This window comes from Taudactylus pleione, unplaced genomic scaffold (assembly GCF_031769625.1).
Source record: "Taudactylus pleione unplaced genomic scaffold, aTauple2 ptg000007l, whole genome shotgun sequence".
In the NCBI taxonomy this organism is placed as follows: domain Eukaryota; kingdom Metazoa; phylum Chordata; class Amphibia; order Anura; family Myobatrachidae; genus Taudactylus; species Taudactylus pleione.
Window position 1 is genome coordinate 19,112,268 of NW_028284410.1, and position 20,610 is coordinate 19,132,877.

The window sequence follows — 20,610 nt, forward strand, 5'->3', positions numbered from 1 at the left end:
TATTGTGATCTCAGCTGCGATTACACACACAGTTCTGCTGCGAAAATATGCTAATTAATTCAACCGCTCGGCCAGCATAGAGATGCCCACTACCACTTTCTCACATCCGTAAGACCTCGCAATCCTGCGTATACATCGGTAACATCGGCACGTTGCTCAGAATTACAGCAGGTTTGACCTGTCTCAGAATTTGCAAGTCTCGACGCATGCAGTGAGTACTTAAGCTGCGTATGCCGACGCAGTGGCTAATTTATGCACGACCATGCAATGGCGTTCAAATGGACAGACACGCCTGCTTTCTCCAACCACTCCCCCGACACCACCCCCAAATGCTGACGTTCCGTCACTCACTCTTCAATTACTTTCTGTCTGCGTGTGATAGCAGTACGATCGCAATGCTAACTTGCGCACACGCACTGCGGTGCATACGCATGTGCAGTACACACCATCAGCTGATCTGCGTACGCTGCTGCAATTGCGATCCATGCTGAATCAGGCCCTGAATATTTATCTATATGCAGAGTTGTACAAAATGCATGTTGTATCTGCATCCACGTGTGTAACTTATGCCCCTCTTTAAGTGATCCACATTGGTGATTGCTTGCCTGGCATATAGTAGGTGCAAAATACACGCCACCATAGAGGCATTTATTCGCTTCTGTCCAGGTCTAAACAGGCTGCATTTGCCTTCCTAAATTCTGTCTACATTAGAACACCCCTTCACACCCCAGTTTCACCTCTATGGTTGGAGATAGTTACCAATGCATTAAATTTATCACATACTGTAGGTACTGAACCAGATGTACTGCAATTTACTGTATGCAATCTCTGCACATGAATAAATGCAGTTTTGTCCTGACTTTTATAAATGCGTGTAATGAGTGCCACAAAACTGATAACATCTAAAGCTGATAATTGATGAAATTATCTTCATCCATTTTCCTTTCACAAAAGCTCTTATCTGTAGTTTAAACATATTATTGCATACACAGCACTTAACTCCTGTGCAACACTCATTGCTTGGCTGCCCTTTAATTGCTTGCTGGAATAAATATGGGCTATTAACCAATCATTAGGCATTATAGAGCTCATGTATTTTGCTATACATCAGGTAAAGCTAATACTGTTGCATTTTTATTGTTCCCCCATTGGAAATGGTTGAAAAACAAATGTCTCCTAGAGAATTATTTATTTGGCATGCACCAAATTTGCCTGACAAAGACTAAGTTCTGTGAAAAACTTTATGTTTAAATCTGCCTAGTTATTGAAAGGGTCACTTTATTTTAATTTTTTTTTAATTATTATCAATGGCTAATATACAGGAGCATTCAATGTAATTTAAAATCTGTAAGTAGAGAATTTTCAGAAGACTTGTGTAAACCAAAAAAGGAGAATAACACTATGAATGTAATAGCCTACAGCAGTGGTTCCCAACCACGGTCCTCAAGGCACACTAACAGTCCAGGTTTTAAGGCTAACCATAGCTGGGCACAGGTGATTTAATTAGTACCTCAGTTATTTTGATTTAACCATCTGTGCTTAAGCATGGATATCACTAAAACCAGGACTGTTAGTGTGCCTTGAGGACCGTGGTTGGGAATCACTGGCCTACAGGCTTTAAAGAGATTCCAGCAAGTGTGACCATGTTTTTAAAGCGGCAACCATTCAAAAATGCAAAACCAGGTTTGTCTTGATGTGGGAGTTGGGTTTATGTGGGGTCAGTCAGTAATATGAAGTAGAATATAGGTACTCTTTACCAAACTATGGTGTTCAGGGATTAATAATTGAGTAGAGAAAAAGATTGGTGAGGGAGTGCAAGGATTTTAAAGTTCAAATCTGCTTTCCGTGTGGGCGTCCTTGTTTAATGTGGTTGTTGGCAATGGAGTCTGGTAGCATGGAAAGATGCACTCAAAGGCAATGTCTCTAGGGTATGATGTTGTTTGGTATGGATTCTTTTGAACAGATAGCAGCTGGGAGCAGTTAACAGTGGTGGTTATAGACAGATGGTCCTGTGCTGTCCCCGTCCCCTCCAACACGGGAAGTTCAGCAGTGCCTGGTGCGTCCTGAGCTCTGAGAGGCTCTACAGACTGCAGGGTATATGCATGGATCACCCAAAGGACGCTCAGAGTGGTACTGAACCTACTTTTGTAGAAATTAAGTATCAGGGCATTCATTATAAAGGAAATACAGGAGATATCACTAATATCTCCTGCTTACTTTTCAGCCCCGATCTGTCCCGCTGTCTGCTATACACTAGCTTGAAATTCATCAAGCTTTGAAAATATAATATTCTTCAGGGGGCATTTGCTCCCGCACCCCTGCTCCTTCCATATGGGAAGGTGTCCCGGGTTGCGAAGAGGGATCCTTTTTGATTTCCCTGCCCCTGTTTGGCTTCTTCCACCTGATGCCAGAGTTTTGTATTAGTATTAGCAATGTTAGGGACCCATCTGATGGGGATCACCTTGACGTGGTGGATAGGCAATATCTTTGGCTAAACATGTACTATACGCCATGTTAATTGTAGAATTGACCAGGATTATTTTGACTTTGTTCTTAGTACTTACTACAAGTCTTAGCATGGTAGCACCTCTTATTATGTTTAAAATTAGGGTGTGCAGTCCAAGCCCACTCCCCCTTTCCTCTATATGTGTGTATATATTGTACACTTGAAGGCTGAGACACCATTTTGCCACTGTGTAAAATGACATGGATTGAGATGGACATCTGCTACTTAGCTCCTAACATGAGACCTAATTATTACCTAATATTATGCTGTTCCAGCATCCTGCACTGCTACCCACTAGCACCATACACTCACCGGCTGGTGAACTGTGTGAAACCCCACTTGGCTCTATCTCCAGTGTGTATACTGCAGTGAGTACGGCTGTTCCTGCAAAATCCAAATAAACCAACATCACTGGCTAAGTAACTGGGCTGTTCATAGTTTGAGTCATCCGTTGGGTGTCATAACATTGAAATGAAGGGAGGGGGAAAGTATTGAACATGAAATGATGTCTCTTTATGAAACCTGCCCATGTGTCTTTAAGCCAGGCTTCTTTACACCATGTACTTAAAGTATACAGAATGGATGGCCCGTAGTAAGTACAATATAGTACAATGTCTATATAAAATGCAGCTGGGTGGCATAACATAGAAATGAAAGGTGGTGGCAATTCCGTAGCAATGTATTAAGTTTGGCAGAGTACCTTAATAATATTGAACTTGAATTCCTCTGTCTGTAAGAAATGCTGAGCATGCGTCTACACATCAATGCAGATAAGTATTCTTGTAAAACACACCAAATGATTTAATCCTTTATTCATTTGTATTTTTTTGGATTTACAAAAAAAAACTGATTTACAAAGTTACATCGTCCCTTTCTGGGCCTTGAACTCAAGGGGCCAGCTATGAAAAATACTCACCTTACCCACTTACTCATGAAAGCCAGACATAGCAGCTGTTACACCTGTTGTGTATGTCATGTTAAGCGTGTTTAGAGTATAATGCATCTGGGTGGCATAACATAGAGATGAAGGCATGTGGGAAGGTCCCGATAGTATACAGTTTAGTCCTGACACAAAGTTTCAAGCAGCGCTCCTGGAGGCCACCAAAATTGCAAGGACCATAGCACAAATGGCAGAGTATAACACTTAGTGTAGGCAGCTTCCCCACCCCCACCCCCCTGTGAGATTTGTGATGAGTGGCTTATGCTGGCTTAGGTTTTGGGGAAGGGACCCATCCAGCACAACAAGCCTGTGTGTGTCTTTGCTCCAAGTAATGTGTACAATACAATACATTGTCTATAGTTGTTTAGAGTCTAATGCAGCTTGGTGCCATAACATAGAGATGAAGGTTACATAAATTTGTTGAGCAGAGTACTTTAAGAGTATTGAACTTGAAATTATCTCTCTTTATGAAAAACTGCCAGTATATCTTTAGGCCAGGCATATTTACACTATGCAGCAACAGTAAACAGTATGGATGGCCCATAATGAGTACAAAAAACAATGTCTATAATGGTAAAATTCAACTGGGTGGCATAACATAGAAATTAAAGGTGTTGGAAAGTTCAGTGCAGTGTACTAAATTCAGCAGAGTACCTTAATAATATAGAACTTGCATTGCTCTGTACTTATTAAATGCTGCTTGTGCATCTTCACACCAACGCAGATATATATTCTTATAAAATACAGGACCAAATGATTTAATCCTTTATTTAAACCTGTATAGTAGAGTAAAAAAAATAAATAAAAGATATTGAGTTACAAAATGACATTGTACCTTTCCGGGTCTCGAACCTAAGGCGCTGGCTAAGAAGCACTCACCTTACCCACTCGCCCACAAAATCCAGCCATAGCAGCTGTTACACCTGTTGTGTATGTCCTGTTAAGCGTGTCTTTACACCAAGTAACGTGTACAATGCGATGTTTGTAGCGGCTTAGAGTTTAACGCACCTGGATGACATAAAATAGATATGAAGGGATGTGGAAAGTACGGATCGACAGTACACAGTACAGACGGCCTGTAATGAGTACAATATAATGTCTATAATGGTTTAGTCTTGACACAAAATGATCAATTCAAGCACCTTGAGGAGTGACTGAACGTGATTGGCCAGCCTCTCACCGATCACCATTCACGGCTAAAGTACTTTATTCAGTACTGTAGTTTTCATCCATGGAGCATTCGACACCCAGCAGTTAAACTGTGTACTACATGGTGTGTAGTCTATCGCAGCATACAGTAGGCCACGGCACTCCATAACGCATATTGACATGCTGCGGCAGGGAAGCCAGAATGCCGCCCTATGAGCAAAGATGTAGCAGGACACATTTGTAGCTAGCACCTTAATGTTTACACTATAATCTGAAATTCATAATCAGATTGTGCATTATATCCACTATGAAAGTTTAAAAATACTTTACACAATCATAAAATATATACTCTTCTACATATATAATACAGTACACATCCAACTTCTCAATTCACCTTTGTGCCTGCCCGGCATTCAAACTTGTGATGCATTAATATGAGTAATATTACTTATGTTTCCGGGAAGTTGATTAAAAATTCACCAGTAATATTACTTGGAACAGATGTCCCTTTTATATTTATATAAAAAACTCACTTGTCCTTTAAAAAGAGGTACAGGTTAACAGCGCTAGAGTACATTAGCTTGAGTACCAGCGAGGACCTTTTGCATAAAACGATGTATGGCAATAATAAATTTCAGTGTATCATTGGAAGAAAGAATTTCAAGAAACGCCATGTCTTTCCCTTAAATTACTTTTTCATTACTTACTAATCCAATTTTGCTTTGCTCTTAATAGGGTTGGAATGGAATACCTGCTGCATAGATGGACATCCAAATGGAACCCAGCCAGATAAAGAAAATCTTTAAGAGTTCATATATTCATAAGTTTCATACTTAATGTGTTTCTTAACACTTTCATGAGTATACTGTAATATGAACTAGCCTTCTGCTTCAGGAGTACATCGGAATACAAAGACGTAAACCTACAAAACATTATAGCATAGATATGCAGCTTGACTGTGTTAGCAATAAATAAAAAAATTGCTTTACTCTATTTATAAACAATATAATGCAATAAAGTGTTATATACTTAGGAGAGAATTGTACCTTGGCAGTGTTATGAATTAACGTGAAAGTCAGATTTTCTAAATAAAATGTAAGGAATTACAAACTGCTGCCTTCCAAGAAGTGTATCTGGAAATGCATCTAAGTCTCATTAAGTTGCATCTCCATATTGCTCTTACTGTAATATTGTAATGCTTGCATGCCCAGTCTGCCAAGTCTAAAATATGCTCAAATCTAGATATAAAAAGGAACACATGCACAGTATAGAAGAAACACCATAAAAATTGGCATACACGTTTAAGTCGGTATGGGTATGTATTGCTGGCTGTCGGGATGCCTCCAGCCAGAATAACGACAGCGGCATCCTGATAGTTGGCATCCCGACATGGGTCAAATAAGTATACTTACACTCCCCCTTCCCCCCTAACCCTCCCTTCTTGTAGCCTAACTCCAACCCTCCCCACCCCGCACCCTAACCCTAACTCCCCCTCTTCGTGCCTAACCCTAACCCTCCCCCCTAGGGATGCCTAACTCTAACTTCCCCCCCAAAACCTAACCCTAACCCCGATACGCTCCTTAAACCTAACCCGGCCCCCCCTCCCCGTGTGGCTTTCGCTAAGGGTGCCCCACACTTACCTAATTCGGGTGGGCGTTCTTTGGTGATCCAGTGTCGGGATTAAGATAGGCATCAAAATACCAACGCCTATCTTAAGTCTCTTTTCGGGATCTCACTGTCGGTATTGAGAACGGCTGCATCGCAGCCGCCGGTCTCATAACTAAATCCTGTTTACCTCTTGTGGGTTTTTTCATTATCCCTTAATTTATACAAAATTAGGTGAAAATTAAAATGTTCACCTACTTTTACAGAAATTAAGTATCAGGGCCGTTGATTATAAAGGTACAGCATAACTTTCAGTCCCATTGTGGTCAGCTGTCCTCATACACTAGTATGGGGACCCAAATTCAACAAGCTCCGAAAATACAAATTTTCAGAACGTGACAGCTGGAACCTTCATTATCTTCAGATGACGCTGATTCCTGGAGCCCATTCTTTCCTTATCGAAAGGAGCCCTGTTTGCAAAGAGGGATCCTTACGATTCCGCCGCCCCTGTTTGACTCCTTCCGCCAAACGCCGGGTTCATCGTGCACATGCGTGATCCCAAGTTTACAAATGCACACTGACACTGCCAAGTCAGACTTGGCAGTGCTAAGGATTGCGAGGACAGCTGATCATCGAATCAACTGTTTTTGTTTTTGGAGACTTTGTTTCCACTGCTGCTACTCGCAGCAAGGTGGTACTTAATTATCAGGGGACCCGGTGTACTATGAATAGGTCTCTTAATCTTAATCTTTTAGCCAATTGACATTATAAGCTTATTTATTTATTACCAGCTATTTATATAGCGTACACATATTCCGCAGCGCTTTACAGAGAATATTTGGACATTCACATCAGTCCCTGCCCCAGTGGAGTTTACAATCTATATTCCCTATCACATGCTCACACACACACACATACACACGAGGGTTAATTTTGTTGGGAGCCAATTAACCTACCAGTATATTTTTTGAGTGTGGGAGGAAACCGAAGTACCAGGAGAAAACCCACGCAAGCACAGGGAGAATATACAAACTCCACACAGTTAGGGCCATGTGGGAATCGAACCCACGACCTTAGTGTTGTGAGGCAGTAATGCTAACATTACACCGTCTGTGCTGCTTTTGACATCAGGGCAGGATTATAAGCAGGTTTTTTACTCAATTAACGTAGCTTCCTGCCGTGGCCCATGATTAAGCCTCGCCTCTCCCGGCATTTGGCTCTCTCACCCTCTTGAAAGACCCATGAATCGCGCTGGTCCGACTTCTGCCTCTGCATCTGAAACCAGGAGAAGTAAGCAGTACTGTATATGTGTATTTGTGTCTATGCGCATGTGTGTATACATAGGTGTATCTGGGGGTCTGAGCACCAGTGGTGTAACTAAGGGGGGTTGAGCAGGGCGTGTGCCTAGGTGCCGTAGGACCGGCGGCGCGGGGGGGGGTGCCGCCAGCCACGGTACCGGCCTGCCCTAGTTAGGCAGTGTAGCGCCGACTGCAATGAGTGCGGTCAGTGCTACACATTTACACAGGACCGGCGCTAGTCTTCCCTGCGCCAGTCCTGGGCTGCACAGCCGAGCCACTTCCCTCCCCGAGTGCTTACCCAATAGCGCCAGGAGGAGGGTGGGAGATGGGCTCAGGCTGTGCTAACACACACATCGCCGCCAGCGCGGCAGCGATGTATGTGTTTACTAGCAGCCAATGAAAGTCAGACAACTCTCATTGGCTGCTGCTGCTGCTGCTGCACACACATCACCGCCGAGCGGCGGCGATGTGTGTGTGAATCAGCAGCCAATGAGAATCAGACAGACTCTCATTGGCTCCAGTGCCCACTGCAAGAGCCGGGCTGGAGCTCACTCATGAGCTCCGCCTTCCGGCTCATGCAGTGGGTAATGGGAGAGACGTCATGATGTCATGAAGTCTCTCCCATAATGCTGAGCGCGCCAGCCCGGGAGGAATGACGTGCGGTGGCGGCAGGAGTGAGAGAAACGGTGTCCAGAGCCAGAGTGTGGATTCAGGTAAGTGTATTTTTTTTTTTAAAAGTGTCTGCTCTACTGGAAGCACAATGGAGGAGGGGGTGGCTACTACTGGCAGCACCATTACTGGGAGGGGACCTCTACTGGGGGTGGGGCACTACTGGTGTCTACTACTGGGAGGGGCTACTACTGGGGGCACTTCATTGGGAGGGGGAACCTCTACTGGGGACTACTACTGGGGGCACTATATAAGGGGCTTACTACTAGGGGCACTGCACTGGGGGGACCATTACTGGGGGCAATAATAGGAAGGACCACTACAGGAGGCACTGGATAGGGGGGATCACTACTAGGGGTCTGCATAAGTGGGACACCTACTGAGGGCACTGCATGGGGGGACTACTGCTTGGGGCACTACTATATAAGGAGCTTACTGCTAGGGGCACTGCACTGAGGGGACCACTACAGGGGGCACTGGATAGAGGGGATCAGTACTGGGGGCCTGCATAAGGGGGGAACTACTACTGGGGGCACTATATAAAGGGCACTGCATAAGAGCGTACCACTACTGGGGGCACTGCATTGTGGGGACTGCTACTGGGGGTACTATATAAGGGGCACTGCATAAGGGGGAACACTACTGGGGGCACTTCATAGGGGGGACCACTACATGGGGCACTGCATTGGGGGGGACCACTACTGGAGGCACTAAATAGGGAGGACCACTAAAGGGGGCACTGGATAGGGGGGATCACTACTGGGGGCACTGCATGGGGAGGGACTACTGCTGGGGGCACTGCATGGGGGGACTACTGCTGGGGTCACCACTATATAAGGGGCTTACTACTAGGGGCACTGCACTGGGGGGACCACTACTGGGGGCACTAACTAGGGAGGGCCACTACAGGGGGCACTAGGTAGGTGGAATCACTACTGGGGGCTTGCATAAGGGGGACCACTACTGGGGGCACTGCATAGGGGGGACTACTACTGGGGGCACTATATAAAGGGCACTGCATAAGGGGGGTACCACTACTGGGGGCACTGCATTGTGGGGACTGCTACTGGGGGCACTGCATAAAGGGGAACACTACTGGGGGCACTTCATAGGGGGGACCACTACATGGGGCACTGCATTGGGGGGACCACTACTGGGGGCACTGAATAAGAGGAACTAATGGGGGGCTGTATAAGGGGGACCCCACTACTGGGGGTACTGTATAAGGGGCACTACTATGGGTCTGCATAAGAGGGACCACAACTGGGGACATTGCATACTGGGGGTACTGTATAAGGGGCACAACTTGGGTTAAGGTGCATATGGATAGGAATGTTCTGAGTGACGATAAAGGGGTGTGTGTCATGTTGACACGCCCCGTTTCTAAGTGACCATGCCCATTTTTCACAGCACGCACTGAAGGGGGGGGCTCCATTTTCTAATTTGCCCTGGGCTCCAAATACCCTAGTTACGCCACTGCCGAGCACCCCTGGCAAAGAAGAGACTGGCACCCCCCCCATCCCATTGGCAGTAAGCAAACAGTCACCATGGTGGCTGTACGGGCATCAATCTCTTCCCCTCCCTCATCATCTGTGCTGATGCTTCTGACTGAAAGATCAGCAACAGCACCGATTTTTGACAGACAGAGCTTGCCGCGGGTGGCACTGCCAGGAGGCGCCCCTGGCGAGTGCCATCCTGCCCAATAGGAATATACACCCCTGTGTGTGTGTGTGTATGTATATGTATATATTATAAGGGCACAGTCGTGCCCTTATATTATAGCTGAATCGAAAAAAATGGAAATCTCCATAGAGAAGTCTGGGGTTTAAGGGGCTACACCTCAAAAGCTATAAAAAGTACCAATCTAAAATTTGGCTTGGACAGGTAGAACTGTTTCTTGATGCTGCCTTCCAAATTTCAGGGCAAAAAAATAATAAATGATGATTTGTGAATAATCTAAATTTCCAACTGTCAGTTTTTCTGACACTCTCAGTTACGACCACTTTTCTGCTGTTCTCTATGGGGATGTATGGGAAGGCATAAATCAGGGTAGGGGGCAAATTTAGACTTGGGGTTTGTTTTATTAGGTAGCTCTTGTTCCAGGGTAGGGCTTTTTGGGGTTCAGGTAATTGAGAAAGTTACAGTTTTTAAACTATTACCTCACAATTGCGACATTATAGAGATAGGAAGCTTCAATTCGTTGTGCAGCCTCAGTTGGTGCCTTCAGCAGGTGTACTCACTGTGGCTTCCCTTGGGTGCACCAAGATGGCGGTCCAGTGTGGGTGGTAGCAGCAGTGGGACCTGGGGGAAGGAAGCAGCCGTTAGCTGCAGCTGCGGGGGGTGGTAGCGGCAGACAGATTAGCGGTGGTGTGTTGTTGGCGGTGAGTGCTGCAGGACCCGGCAGCAATGTGGGCAGCAGCAGACAGATGCAGCATGCACAGATCTGGGAGATCCGTGATGCCTGCATCTGTGTGTGATAAATATAAACACAGATGCACAGACAGGATCTGTGCAGTCTGTGCTGCTGTGTTTAAAAAAAATGAAAGAGTTAAATTGCAGACCCAGTCCTGGTGGTGCTTAATACAGGGGACAAATGACATAGGGGTCCCCCGTATTAAGCGCCACCAGCACTGGGCTCTGAGCCGGTCCTGATTCTGGAAATAGAGGGGAAAAAATGTGTAGGGTCCCCCTGTATTATCTAGAACCAGCACCGGACCCTTTCTATCGGGGGGTAATGCCACAGCCAGGGGAGCCCTTTCACCGGGCCCCCCAGCCAAAACATCATCCCTGACCGCTAGTCAGCCCAGGCCAGGGATCCCTGTGGAGCTGGGGACCCCCCCATAAAGGGGGCCCCCTATCCAGGGCACCCCAGGCCCAGGCTGACAGCCCGGGGCTATCCCCAGCACGCGTGGCTGGTGGGTGCCGGGTTGATTGTGAATAGTGTGGTGCAAGAGTTAAAAATATTGTCTATTGCTGTGGAACTACAGTTCCCAGCAAGCCTCCTCTGCATGCTGGAACTTAGAGAACCACAAGTACCAACATGCAGGGCATTACGGGCCCGCTGGTACCTCTAGTTCCACAGCAAAATAAATTTTAAAATAAACACAAGACACACACATCATTGAAAGTAAAAGTTTCTAACACATACATGCACACACATGTACACACACATGCACACACACATGTACACACACATGCACACACTATCTCACATACTCACCTATGTATCCCTGAATCCAATCACGTCCACTTCTCCATGTAGATAATCCAATGGTGTACCTGTAATAAAAAAAATCCATACCCACCTCCTCCTATGCGTGGATCAGGTCCTCTTCATTCCATGTAGGCATCCCCGGGCTTGGCAAAAAAAAAAAATTAAATACACGGACTCATGGACATTAGTACTGTCATCTAAGTACAGTACTACCTGAATGACAGCTTCGCAGCAGGATTTTACTATAGAAATCCCGATGCAGAGCTCTCATTGGCTGAGAGAGGCAAGCCTTCCGCCTCTCAGCCAATGAGCTGTTCTCACTATTGACTTCAATGGTGAGAACCGTGATGCCCATTTAAAAACTGGCACCTCAGTGCCATTTTTTTTATTTCATGATGGCCACCGTGAGCCAATCACGGTTCGCAGCGTCATCGTCCAGCCCCCTCAGCTGGCTTATATAAGCCAGTGCGTGGTGATAGCACGGGAGTCTCAGCCTGGAGGCAGCAGAGAAGAGCTGCCGAAGAAAAAAGATGCTGGGGAAGTCCAGAATGGGTGGCGGCAATGCAAAAGAGCTTAAAGGCTGCCGCTCTCCAAATGAAGTCACCATGGAAGTCCTGTGGTAGGTGGCATGCAAAAGAGCTTAAAGGCTGCATCCCCGCAGGTGAAGGTGCAGAAAAATAAAATATAAAAAAAATTGGTGTCCTTGTTTTATTTTAATATTTCTTTTACAGGGGTGCTCTAGGTACCAGCGGGCCCTTAATCACCTGCTTGCTGGTACTTGTGGTTCTACAAGTACCAGCATGTAGGGGAGGCCTGCTGGGACTTGTAGTCCTACTGCAAAAGAAAATATATTTACTTTCATATGCACTACACTACACTATCAACCCAGCACCCCTGCCAGGGGTGCCAGGGATAGCCCTGGGCTATCAGTCCAGGCCTGGGGTGCCCTGGATAGGGGGACCCCTTTATAGGGAAGTCCCCAAATCCCCAGGGATCCCCAGCCTGGGCTGACTAGTGGTCAGGGGTGATGCTTTGGCTGGGGGACCCGGTGATAGGGCTCCCCTGGCTGTGGCATTATTGCCCCACTAGAAAGGATCCGGTGCTGGTTCTGGATAAAACAGAGGGACCCTACACATTTTTTTCCCTTGTATTTCCAGAACCAGGACTGGCTCAGAGCGCAGTGCTGGTGGCGCTTAATACAGGGGACCCCTATGATGTTTGTCCCTTGTATTTTGGCAACGAGGACTGGTTCTGAAAAGCCCAGTGCTGGTTGTGCCTCATATGGGGGACCCCTAAGTCATTTGTCCCCTGTATTTAGCACAACCAGTATTGGATCTCCAGAGCCCCGGCCTGGTTATTCCTTGGCCACGCATTTTTTATTTTATTATTAAATATACTTTTATTAATTTTTTTAACACCGATACAGTACATGGATGGATCTCACTGATCCGTCCATGCATCTGTGTATTATTGTTTTTTTTAATTTCTTTAGAAGCACGCCACACACATTTCACTTATCCGTGCGTGCACCTCTGAATCATTTATTTTACACAGATGCCTGCATCACGGATCTTACTGATGCCCCTGTGCACTGCCCCACTGCTGCTACTGCCCCGCATGCCTGCAGCCTGCCCCCTCAGCCTTCTCTCCCTCTGCACCCCCGAAACACCTCCTGAGTTCTGTGTCCCCTCCACGACCAGCACTAGTGTACCATTTTGTTGCCCTTCTGCCCTGCAGGTGGCCCAGATTGCTGCTCCCATCCCTGATGGTTAATAAATTATAAAAAAGCAATGAAATTCCATAGACAAAAAAACTTACAGTTTCACATGTCCCATTAAGGCTTCTTAGAGATGATCTGAAATTTCACAAAACCTATTGAATTTCTGCTAATCATACTTAAAAAGCAATGAACTTACGATCATTAAGGCTGATGCCTTAATGGACGTGTTCCTTGCTCAATACAGATATGTTATGCCATCACACCCTGTGGTTAACTGCAGATTCAGCACACTCACAGAGAGATTGCTGTCACTCACAAAATGATTGAGCTGCTAATTCACAGAATTGTGTGCTCTTTGGAAAACACACATGCAGTCTATGCAACTGAGGTCTGAGCAGAAGATAGAGCTGCGCAGAGGGGATAAGAGTGGTGTGGATGGGGGGAGGAGACAGAGCTGCGTGGATGGGTGAGAAATAAAGGCATGTAGAGGGGAGGAGATTAAGCAGTACAGAGGGGGGGAGCCAAAGTGATTCAGATGAGTGGAAAACAGTGGTGTGGATGAAGGGGAAACAGAGTGGCACAGTTTGGAGGACAGAGCGACCTGGATGGGAGGTACAGAGTAGCATGAACATGCAAAGACAAAGCAGTGCAGATGGGTAAAGACAGATTGGTGTGGATGAGGGAATACAGACTAGCACAAATGGCAGAACACACAACAGTAGGGATTGGGGAAGACAGATTGGTGCAGATGTGGAGGAAGATAGAATGGTGCAAGTAGGGGGGAGACAGAGTTGCACAGTTGGGGGGACAGAGTGGTGCAGATGGAGGAAGAAAGAGTGGCACAGATGAGAGAAAGACAGAGCGGCGTGACTGGGGTGAAGGCTGTGGTGCAGAAGGAAACAGAGTGACACGGATGCAGGATGGTGCGGACGGGTAAAGACAGATTAGTGGGAATGAGGGAACACAAACTAGCACAGTTGGGAGACCACACAGACGTAGGTATTGGGGAAGATATAGCAGCATGGAGGCGTATAGCTGAAGAAAGTGTACATGCATAGACAGAGTATGACAGTTTTAGAAATTATGGAGCTGAATGTGTATTCTGAATGAGATGGATGTATGGAGTGAGAAGGATGTTGGAACCCAGTGGGAAAGTTGTGGTGAACGAATGGGAAGATTGTGAGCACTGAGTGGGATGTGTGTGCCACATAACTGCACAGACCTCAGTTGTATAGACTGCATGTGTGTATTGCAATGAGCACACAATTCTGTGAATTAGCAGTTCAACCATTTTGGTACTGACAGTAATTTCACTCTGTGAGAGTGCTGAATCTGCAGTTAACCACAGGGTGTGATGGTATACCATATCTGTATTGCGCAAGGAACACGTCATAATTTCATTGCTTTTTTAAGGTCGATTGGCAGAAATTCAATAGGTTTTGTGGAATTTCAGATCATGTCTAAGAAGCCTTAATGGGACATGTAAAACTGTAAGGTGTTTTGTCTATGGAATATATATGCATGTGTGTATGTATGAACACGTTCCCAGAACATCTCTACTGCATAAGCGCAAATCACTGGGAAAATGGCCACCACTGCCATTTTCCCGGTGATTTGCGCATGTGCAGTAGAGATGTCCCAAGAACGCAGCGTGGGCGCCATGTTCCCGATGACCTGTGCATGCGCAGTAGTCTCTGGCAATGTCAGAATCTACTGCACTGCTGGAAAGGAGGGGGCCCAATCAGAGCCTGCACATGAGCCCCCTCCGCTCTTAAAGCACCTCTGGCCTAGACCTGGCAAGAACTTAATAAATTGAGGCTATAAATAGTGATTTTGGCTAATGCATGCTAGTCAGCTTTCTTCCTAAGCATGAAGCACATTGAAAAGAGCAACAGTAGCCCTCAGTTTGTTTCAGGATAGTTTTTGGAGTGGAGAACAACTAATTCACGTTTGGAGGTGCATAACCATTTGTTAAACAGAATAATTTGATCATAGTTAAGGAAATTCATAATACACCAACAGCTGACTTTGTTATATGTCTTCTCAAACCATAAGCACAAGTAAAATGAAACAACCACTTTTATTTTTTGCCTGGTGCTAAAGTTGGTAAAATTTATAGTTTATTGAAGTTACATTAGCTCTCTCTCTCTCTCTCTGTCACTGTTGGCATTGAATTCTATCATCTGCCCTTTCCCTTTTAAATCAAACCTAAGCAACTGTGCTGCACTAATTTCCTCTGTTAATCATATACTCCTTAACATCAATCAGAGTCTCTCTCCTTGGATGCAATACAACATGAATAATGTTCTACAAAGTGACTAAGCCATTTATCAATAAGACAAAACTTTAGATAAAAGAGTCATTTTGTGACAAAAATGTTAAATGAATTTTGCTTGCTCTGACAAAGGGTACAACATAGAAATGAAAGTTGGATATTGAACATGCGGAAAGACAATTCTTGGAATTGGAAGACATGCTACTGTGACCCTTATCTGTGCATGCCTTGGAAATTTTGTAAACCCACTAATTCACTTAGAGATGCTACAGTTTATGTTTAATATTATTTTTGTCTGAAAATCATTTTTGACTTTTGAATTTATACAGTATTGTTCTTTCTGAGCTGGGAATAGCTTCCACTATATTTGCCAATGACTGTCTAGCTTATTGGTGCATACTGTCTTGTCTCCAGTATGCACCAATAAGTAATACTTGGTCACCTACATTTAGGGGTTCAACTTGATCAATATTATCAAACCCTATGTATTTATGGTGTTTCATCATCCATTGAGAGCGATCTAGGTTTTTGGATCAATTTCTAATTCTACGGATAACATTCCATCATCACGAAGATGTTTGTCAGGAATGACTCAGGAGGAGCTCCTACTAAGGCTGCTGGAAGCTGAGGTCCGGGGTTGTGGAAGGAATCGGAGGCGAGGGGTCTGGATGTATGACCTCCTCATCCACAAGTATCGGATGTTGGCGAGATCCGACCAAAGGCACAAAGTTTAACCTGCTGGGAGGTGTTCACCAGTGACCCCTGCAAGTGGGATATGGGTTTAAGCTGCACCCAGCAAGCAGGTCGCAGCCCTTTGATCAGGTATCCGATACACATGGGGAATGGAGATTGGAACACCGATGAGGCCCAGGAGGTTTGTACTTCAGAAAGAAGCACTAGCGAGGTCACTGTACGAGGATGTAGAACTAAGTATACAGGCAAGATATCAGATGACCATTGGCACAGGAGGGATACACAGTAGTTGCACTCGAAGAATGTACTGATTACGTGGGCTAGGTGTTCAGGTGCACCACTGGTACAGGAGGATGGCACTGTGATTGTACTCACAGGATGTACTGAGTACGCGGGCAAGGTGTTTCAGACGCACCGCTGGCACAGGAGGATGACGCTGTTATTGTACTCACAGAATGTACGGATTATGCAGGCAAGGTGTTACAGATACACCGCTGGCACAGGAGGATGTCGCTGTGGTGGTACTCGCAGGATGTACTGAGCACATGCAAGGTGTTTCAAAGCACCTCTGGCACAGGAGGATGCTACTGTTATTGTACTCGCAGGATGTACTGAGTGAGTACGCGGGCAAAGTGTTTCAGATGCACTGCTGGCTCAGGAGGATGTCGCTGTGATTGTACTCGCAGGATGTACTGAGTATGCGGGCAAAGTGTTTCAGATGCACCGTTGGCACAGGAGGATCTTAGAGTAGACTTTGAGAGTAGAACAACAAGGGAACCTGGAATGTAGTGACGGCAAGCATACACTAGTAGTGACGACATTGTACAGGCAACTTCCTGCTGTCCAGAGCCTGTTAAATACCCAAAGGTAGCAGTCCTTTGGAAGGCAGTGTCAGCTGACAAAGATCATGCTACCATTGGATGGAGGGTCAGTCAGATGATGAATACTGTCATGGCTGCGCCCATGATGGCAACCTCGGTAGCCAAATCATGGAGCAGCAACTGGAAGACAAGTGCACCTAAGGCATAATCCTCACCGCTGCACCAGACGTCAGACCACGCAAGAAGTCAGGGGAAGTCGGTGCTGAGGTGAGTAACGGCCGATCCTAGACCGGAACCTGACAATGTTCCTGCAACCTCAACATTAAGAAATGTTGGTAGATAGATAGGTTGATAGGTAGATAGATAGATAGGTAGATAGATAGATAGATAGATAGATAGATAATATAGCCTGTAGAAGTCTCTTGGGTGTTGTACACTCAATAGTCATTTAGAAGATAAAGGTTTACAAGGGAAACAGTCTAATTTGTCTTCACGCACATCCATCATTTATTTAAATTTAAACCAATTAATACACCTTATTCTAAGCATTTTTTTTTACTGGGATTAAAGTATAATATTAAGAAAACACAGTTTCAGTTAAGCGGCTTGCAAGACCATCTTGCAAACCTGGAAACATCCTCTCCCCCCATCATTATCGCTTTTTAAATCAAAACTACAGTACATTACATGTTCTGGATGAACTGGGTCAGAACCTAAAACAGACATTTTTTCTCATGTGGAAAAATTTCATTGATACACTTTCTACCCCCTATGAAGAGACAAATCCATCATAACCTAAAGAGTTCATCCTGGTACTTAACACGATTTGTACCTAATGACTCTCCTATACAATTTGAATCTGTTCCCTTTCTTTGTGGATTTAAATTTTTAACATTGCAGACATTCATCAATCTCTGTGGTGTTCTGTGGGTGAGGAAGGGGGAGATGGTGAGGCATCTATTCTTATTGACCTTGTGCTCTATTGCATTATCATATATTGTTATGGTTCCATGTGGTTCCTCTTGGGTTCCCCCTTTGTTTTTGCTGCACATTTTATCTGTATCACATATACAGTACATTTAAAATTACTCTATGTAATTTCATGTGTCCTTTTTTTTGTATTGTTGTTCTCTAAATTTTATGTGTATTTGACGGAATCGGTATGTAATTCCAATCGGCTCATTAGCGGCCGGATGAAATACTGACGCCGGAAGCCCCATCTACATTCCAACTGGGTCTGGTACATACCCTAATCCTCCCATGTCCCACCTCTAATCCTAACCCTCCCTTAGTGGTGCCTAACCCTAACCTCTCCCCAGTGGTGCATAACCCTAACCTCCCCCCGGGGGGTGCCTAAACCTAACCTCCCCCTTCCCGCACCCTAAACCTAGCCCTCTCCAGGGGGTGTCTAACTCTAAGTCCCCCCTTTGGGTGCCTAAACCTAACCCTCCCCCCTATGGCTAACAGCTAGAAAGCTCCGCTTACCTTTGTTCGGGATGCCGGCTGTCGGGATTCTGCACGGGGCTAAAGATAGGTGTCGGGATTTCAAAGCCTATCTTTAGTCCCGGGTCTGGCTTCCATTGCCGGGATTCCGAAGGCCGGCATCCTGGCCGGTGGTAATCTGACTCCATCCCATATCTGACACGAGATGCTTAAAGAAAAAGAAAACATAGTTTGTGTTTTAAAAAACGGGGCGCACAGACTGTTATTATGCAATATAATAAAAATAACAATAGTGTAAACTGTATATTTAAATTAACATAGGCCTATCACAAGAACATGCTAGTAGGAGCTTTCCAGAAAGGGGTATCTAAGCTCCCATACATAACAACTTAAATAGAGGAATAAGGAAGCACAAATAGCATGAACAAAAATGCATAATTACTATTCAACACAGAATAATTGCAAGAAGAACAAATAAAAATAAATACCATTGAGAGGTCCAACCAGGACCTCAACCCCCTAGTATTGTATGTCTTCTGGAATCCAATGTTACCACTCTGTGAAGTTTTGGTCCAAATTATGTGATGTCATCCAAATCCATCCAGTGGAAGGTTCAGAACAGGCTCCCTGGGTCAAAGTTCTGTCTGGCGCACTCCGCCGTGAGTTCCGACCGGGACCCCAACCACTCCAATAGGAATCCCAAACCAATTGCCACCCCTCTGTGAAGATTTCATCCAAATCCATCCAGTTGAATGCTCAGAACAGGCTCCCTTGGTCAAAGTTCTGCCCATCGTACACCAAAGGGAGGTCCAACCGGGACCTTAACCCCTATGAAACCTGGTCAGGATCCAACTGGACCACCTCGCGTTGGTTTCATCCCAATCAGCGGAGGGGTGTTCGAATGTATAACCAGACAGACAAACAAACAAATAAAAATACCCTTGCATTTTATATATAAGAAACAAATAATATACTCTATAAATAAGTTTGGTATATTTTGTCAAATCATGTAGACATGAGACTGTTGAGATGCAAAATGTTGAAATGTTTGGTATGTCAACATTGACTACATAACATTCATCATGAAATGTTGACATGATTAGGATGTCGACAAAACAGCATGCAGTGGTTCCGGTGGTAAGTTTCACTTACCTCTAACCATCTCCCTAGTGTCTAACCCTATACTCCCCTCCCGCTGCCTAACCCTAACCCTCAGCCTTGAGCCTAACCTTAATCCTTCCCTCTCATAACCTAACTCCATGCAGAATGTCGATATGTTCGACATTGTGAACATGTTGACATTCTGCAGATGTCGACATGTTCCATGTCAACATTTCAAACTGTCGATATTAAGGTTTTGACATAATGACTGCATCCCCTATAAATGATTGATTGTGTATATGTTAGTGTCACACTTGTGATATACTGTAGACAGACTACATACTTTGACTAGGACAATCTGTAAACACAGAAAAGTTCCATGAGATAGGGAGTGAAATAAAAGTCCACTAGGGGCTGTGGATGAAGTAAAAATTTAGACAGTCAAAACTTAGACAACGAAAAGGTCGACACCAAAATGTTGACTAGAATATAAATAATAATCTGCGCTGTATAAAACGGGGGGAGGAAGGGGGGGGAGGGAAGGGTTAAGTGTGAGCAGCTTGATAAAATTGGTAAATGGTAAAAATATATATAACAAGCGCTGAATAAAAGTAAGAGAGACAAATTGTAAAAGATAATAATGATGTTTACAGTCCTTTTGGGGTAGTGTGATTGGAGCAGGTTGGAGGAAATGGGGACGCTATTTCCGTGTCTGCACAAGGATTCCAGATTTTTGGCTTGGTGAGTGTTGGTCTAAAAACTTTCCCTACTCTAAAGTCTGCCTGTCCTCGCAGACCGGGGATCTCTGCCAGCCAGATGGTGTTCAACCGGGGCGCCGCTTGATGACATCAGACGCCCGGACCTCGTGCGGTACGTGGATGGTTCTCCCAGACAGCTTCCTTCCGCTTTGCTCCTCACTTGTTCCAACGCGTTTCACGCCAATGTCAGTGTGAAAATCCCTGGTTTTGGAGATTATGGGGGTATGACCACAGAAATAAGGGGTATGCCGGACACTAGTTTTTATTATCTTTTACAATTTGTCTCTCTTACTTTTATTCAGCGCTTGTTATATATATTTTTACCAAAATGTTGACTGTCATAATGTTGACATGGTCAGAATGTTATCTGAGGCGGGCTGCATGACACATCGCATTCGGGATGCGATGCATCCGGCCA

At 45.1% G+C, this 20,610-nt stretch overlaps 1 protein-coding gene across 2 annotated transcripts in view; it reads left to right on the plus strand.

Moving 5' to 3' along the window:
- The window catches only part of LOC148542938 (protein NYNRIN-like), a 487,471-nt gene that overhangs the window by 440,844 nt on the left and 26,017 nt on the right, over positions 1 to 20,610 (plus strand). Inside the window, exon 5 of one of the 2 annotated variants that reach the window (XR_015875101.1) lies at positions 5,331 to 5,599. The exons of the other annotated variant lie outside the window; for it this stretch is intronic. The gene's annotated coding sequence lies outside the window, so the exon portion shown is untranslated. Of the gene's footprint in view, positions 1 to 5,330; positions 5,600 to 20,610 lie in introns of those variants that run through there. 2 annotated transcript variants of the gene reach the window in all.